The sequence below is a fragment of the Solenopsis invicta genome, unplaced genomic scaffold (assembly GCF_016802725.1).
Source record: "Solenopsis invicta isolate M01_SB unplaced genomic scaffold, UNIL_Sinv_3.0 scaffold_38, whole genome shotgun sequence".
Classification (NCBI taxonomy): domain Eukaryota; kingdom Metazoa; phylum Arthropoda; class Insecta; order Hymenoptera; family Formicidae; genus Solenopsis; species Solenopsis invicta.
In genome coordinates, this window is record NW_024105284.1 from 1,009,448 (window position 1) to 1,015,679 (window position 6,232).

The window sequence follows — 6,232 nt, forward strand, 5'->3', positions numbered from 1 at the left end:
TTGTCACACGTACGAGTGCGTGCATTGCGTCTTTTTCTGTCATACCAGCGCCGCCAGCGTCATTGCTCCAATTTCAGCGTCTTTGCTTCATAGCGTCCATAGTAACAACACGTGTTTTGAGGTTATTTTTTAAACTTTATTATAAAATAAAGTGAAAATGGTACGTTGTGTAGTGAAATCGTGTAAAAATGGCAACGAAACATGCTTGCCAGCGCAAGTAAGCTTTTTCCGATTTCCGGAAAATGCAGTAATGCGTGAAGGCTGAATTCAGAGAATCGGAGAGAGTTTTATGCCAAAAAATATTAAGAATGGTAAGTCTTATTAAATATTATTAGCCAATTTTTTGTAATGACATTATTTTCATTGCAATTTGTATTACACACACAGGCACACACACAACATTCCAATACTGTTCCAAAAGAAAATATTGTAAATATTCGTATCTTAATAGAGCAACCTAACCTAACACCAATTACTTGATATATATACTAACCAACAACTTTCTATTTAATTACCTTAACTTTTGCAATAAATTTAAAGAATAGTATATTAAACTGATACAATATCTTTCAAGATAATTAAATGTACGTATCATGTATACATTTATACGTATTGTCGAAATTAAAATAATTTAATAGGAAGTTACATAGCACACATCAAGTGCTTGATGTAAACTAAGACAATTGTTAACTTATTAATTGTTAGTTAACTTAACTATTATTCTGTCATTTGAATTTTCAGCAAATATATGCTTAGCACACTTCACAGAAGATTTGTTTGTGAGAAGTAAGAAGATTCGACCTCCTATGGACATTCGAAGACAGTCGCTTTTGTCGTTCCAACATTATTGTTACCAAAAACGGAAAATAGGTAAACATGAATAAATAATAATTGATGTATTAATTACTGAAAAATACATTCCTTTTTTTGCATAACATTATCAAAGTAACATTTATGTTTTCTATTTTAGTGACAATGAAAGTAATATGGACTTCAAAGTCATAGCCAAAGATTTTCCGCTTCTCGTTATCCACGAAAATGTACATGCAGTCTTCCGAGTTACTCGTCAGCCCTGATGATCCATCGAATATACAGGAATATATGATAGATGTAGAATCACCGAAGGATCGATTTAGAAGGTAAGAACAACATTGAACGATTACTGATGATAGTAATTTGCTATCTTAATGTGCCACGAAATTCTTGGTATATACAATAAACAATGATGTTTTGTTTTATTATTACAGTAATCGAAGGTTGGAGGAAACATATGCAATGTGTTGAACGCCACCAAAAACAAGAAAAAAATGAAAAAAATCAAATAGAACTTTTAGCTCTTAGCTTTTTAACTTTGAAATGTATAAAATAATAAATAATTATGTGTATCTAAAAACTGTATAATATAAGAATTGTGTATAATAAATTATTATATTTATCATGAAACCTGCATAAAAAATAATGACTTATTTCTACACATTTTGTCGGTAGAGATTGTCTTAGTCAGTTCATTCAAAAACAGCAACACGTGGCTCAAGCATAAAATCAATGAATATTATTTAATTTAATTTAACTATCTTAACTATTTTTTTCTTTTCATTCTTAATGAAAAAATATCTTCAAATTTTAATAATTTTTTATTTACAAAAAATTGATATTCTGTAATGATTTGTGGACTTAATAATTCTATTTATTTCTTGTTTTGGAAAAAATTCTTGTATATCAATAGTTGTTTTTTAAATTTTTAAGAACTTTATTTTTTATTATTAAAATTACCGTAAAATTTATTACGATATTTATATTTGTAGTGTTATTTCAAATATTATTTTATTATTAAATACTATTAATCTTTATATTTTACACAAACTGTTTAATTTTTATTAATTTTTTACAATGAGCGCAGTTAGTCTTTCGTGTCGTGTTGTATTTAATAACATTTATTTACAGCGGTAACTATCTGCAAGAAAAGAGACAGAGTGAAAATAGAAAACGTCCGACACAGTTATATCAGGTGTACAGACTTTAGAAAGTGAAATACTTCAACTTTTTACAGTTGGCAGCCCTCTGGAATAAGAGACAGAAAAACGACGGAGAGCGCAGATTTTAGAGAAAGAAGGCTGCAAATTGAGCACACCATGCTATCCCTTCCACCATGACAAATACATAATACGTGCCCTGTAGCGGGATTCTATAACTCCTTAGCGACAATTCGGTATCGTTACAGCGTCGTTGCGCAGATATTATACATGGTAGAAAAGCTGCGCAATGACACGTAACGATATCTCTAGCTGTCGTTAAGAGTTACAGGGTGTTTACGATAACTAATCGGATCTCGGATTGGATTGAACAATGGTAACTCAACGTAGGTATAGAAAATTTCCCTAGGCTAATCGGATTGACGATTGCTGTCTCAAATGTAATCCGATTGATAACGAAAGCGTGGAGACCAAAAAGCATGCTTGAAAAGTAAGTCTCTTTATTTTTTTAAATAATAACACAAAAAATCAGAGATAAAGTTAAAAAGAATGATTTGAATTTAGATTTATTGTAATATTTTTTGTCTAAACAAATTTCGTTTAAATTTCTATTTGTAAAAATTAATTAATCTATTCTAAAGTTTGTGGTTATATCGGAAACAAATCAAAATTAATAAAACAATTATTAATTGTTAGGTACAAATTAAAGCATATAATATTTTAAGCATATCATATAAAATTCCTGTTTATTATAAACTTAGTAAAAATAACTTTGAAATCATTCAACTACATTACACATTAATCAATATTAATTTATATGTTTGTAACGCTGGTACTTTCTCGGTGTCGGTTACGGGATTTTGGGTTCAGGATCGGATGCTCGGATGTGCTCGCCGGATGTCCGGGTTCGTGTCGAAATGATAACGCCGTATTTTGGTAGTAAAAATGAAAGATGTCAAATATATTTAGCTATACTTTAATACAAAAATGAAATTATACAGTTCCGATATCGTTATCGGATAATACTGAGCTCCTTGTACACATTACGGCCCTCAATTGCGCGGTCGTCGGCCCGCGGGAAATCAAGAGAACGATCACGTGGTATTCGAATAGTGTCGCGGCACTTATTTGCGCGGTCGTCGGCCCGCGTGAATTTAAGAGAACAGTCGCAACGTATTTGCGCGGTACTTAATATCTAAACGGAAAGGACTTTAGAAAACTAGGAAACGGACTTAACAATTCGGAAACGGACGGACGGTGACTAGGCGCTTTGCGCTCGTAAGTAGCAAGCGGGGTTGCTCGGTTTAACAACATAGATCTATATACATAGTTCGCGGCGGAACGTGCGATGTCGGAACGGACTCGCGGTTATCGCAATGTAACGACTCGGATGAGTCGTGATCTACGGACGGCTTCGGTTTACGCTCTATGCGTACGGTATCCGTTTGTTAGAGTGGCCGCGCGGCGGTCCACTCTAATGCCGTGCTCGGGGCCCGATTGGCCCGTGCGGTTGACCGGTTACGGTCTCGGTACTCGACGCCCTCGCGCTGTGCGCGGGCTGTCGACGGGGTCGGCCGGTTCGGCCTCATCTCGCGGGGTTAGCCCGGGAGGTACGGTGGCGGACACTGGAACGGTGTCGGCGCGGACGGTCCCCGAGAATTCCCGGGGACACTCGGAACGGTCTGGTCGGAGTGGCCGGACGACGAGAATGCCCGTCGTCCGGCTGTACGGAAACGGAATTGCCGTGCGGGGAGAATACCCGCCGTACGGCGCAACGGATTCGGATCGGATTTAGCCGGACGTACGGGAATGCCCGTCGTCCGGCCGGACGGTCCGGATTGGCCGCGTGACAAGAATGCCCGTCACACGGCTGATCGGATTGGATGGCCTGCGCGACGAGAATGCCCGCGCGGCTGAGCGGATCGGATTGGCCGAGCATACCCGGCCTCGGGGACGACGGTTTTACCCGTCGCGGGAAGGTTGGAACGAGAATGCCCGTTCCCGAGGAGGTGCTCGAGAATCCCCGAGCTAGGAGGCGCCGAGTATGCCCAGCGCTGGAAAGGATCCGATGAGATGGGATGTTCGGACGGATCTCTGGTACGTTGCCCACTGCCGGCTTATATATCGTTCCGCGCGGCTGGACGCACCAATCAGCGCGCGCGGACGGGCCGGCTAGAGTGGGAGCGCTTTCGGAACGCGGCGCGTAGCGCGTCGGTCGTGCGCGGTAGCACGCGGTGGTCTTACGTAAGCCGATCGTACGTGCGTGGGTCTTACGTAAGATACACGTGCTCGGCTGCGGTGCGTTCGACGGTTGGTCGGTCTGGAGTGGCGGCACAGTGGAGGGGCGTAATGTTACATGTTAAAAATCAATAATGTTTCTAAAAATGTTCTTTTTATTCTTTTCCAGATCGTAAATAAACTTCAACTGCAAGAATAAATAAAAATTACTGGAAAATGGATTTATATGAAGAGGGCATTATTGAACAATATCAATTTGTGCTAACTTAAAATCTGCTTTTCTTTATTAGTTGTTTATTAGAGAGTAATAATATAAAAATGGAATATACGCATCATATATGCATACAATTATTTTAATTTTATTTATGTATATTCCGTTCTTATATTATTACTCTCTAATGAACAACTAACAAAGAATAGCAGATTTTACAAATTTTAATTTAGCACAAATTGATATTGTTCAATAATGCCCTTTTCATGTCAATCCATTTTCCAGTAATTTTTATTTATTCTTGGAGTTGAAGTTTATTTACGATCTGGAAAAGAATAAAAAAAACATTTTCAGAAACATTATTGATTTTTAACATATAAATTAATATTGATTAATGTATAATGTAGTTAAATAATTTTAAAGTTATTTTTACTAAGTTTATAATAAACAGGAATTTTATATGATATGCTTGAAATATTATATGCTTTAATATGTACCTAATAATTAATAATTGTTTTATTAATTTTGATTTGTTTCCGATATAACCAAAAACTTTAGAATAGATTAATTAATTTTTACAAACAGAAATTTAAACAAAATCCAGTGTTTAGACAAAAAAAATTAGAATAAATCTAAATTCAAATCATCCTTTTTAACTTTATCTTTGATTTTTTGTGTTATTATTTAAAAAAATAAAGAGACTTACTTTTCAAGCATGCTTCTTGGTCTCCACGCTTTCGTCATTAATCGGATTACATTTGAGACAGCAATCGTCAATTCGATTAGCCTAGGGTTATTTTCTATACCTACGTTGAGTACCATTGTTCAATCCAATCCGAGATCCAATTAGTTATCGTAAACACCCACAGAATCTCGCTACTGGTCATTGGAGTTGCGATACTTTTTCTTTGATGGTTTTTGGAATGTAGTCTTGCTCACTGAACGGCGAACGTAATTGTTTGGATTCAGTGAAAACCAATCATGTTCTCAACTTACGTTAGAGTTGCGCGTTTAAAAACTTATCAAAAAAAAGTGTCGCAACCCTACTCGCACAGCACATATGGTAATATTGTAACAATATTGCGACAATATTAAGATATTGCAGTAATATTATAATGATATTGCAGTGACATTGCAGAAATATTAGAACGCGTTATACCACATTGTAATATTGCTATGACATTGCAGCAATATTGCAATATAATCTATCCAGATAGCACATAATATTTATGATAAATAATAAAAATTTATTATAAATATTTTTAATAAATGTTATGAAAATATTTCATACATATTTCATGTACATGACAAAAATAATTATAAAAATCTTTATCCAAAATGTTATTAAAATATTTATAAAATATTTTTTAAAATATTTATGCTAAATAAAAAATAAATATTTACTAAAATATTTTATAAAATATTTTAGTAAATATTTATGATAAATAATAAATAGATATTTAAAATAATAATTTATAAATTTTTTTTTATTTAATTTAATTATTGCATTATATTAACATATATTTACTAGTTGCATTTTTATTTACACAAATAACGTGTATTGATCTGATGTACCAGTTATATACACATATCAGCACAAAATGTTCACAGGTCATCACGAAGGATTAGTTTGCACCGATCCTAGAAGTTAAGCAACGTTGACCGGAATCGCGATTTGGACCGCTTGGAAATATCAATATTTCTACAATATATTATGTTGGCAAAAAATAGTCACAGGAATATTACTGCAACATCTCAGTAATATCGTTGTAACATTGCTGCAACGTATTGTGTCCGCGAAAGTTAGAGG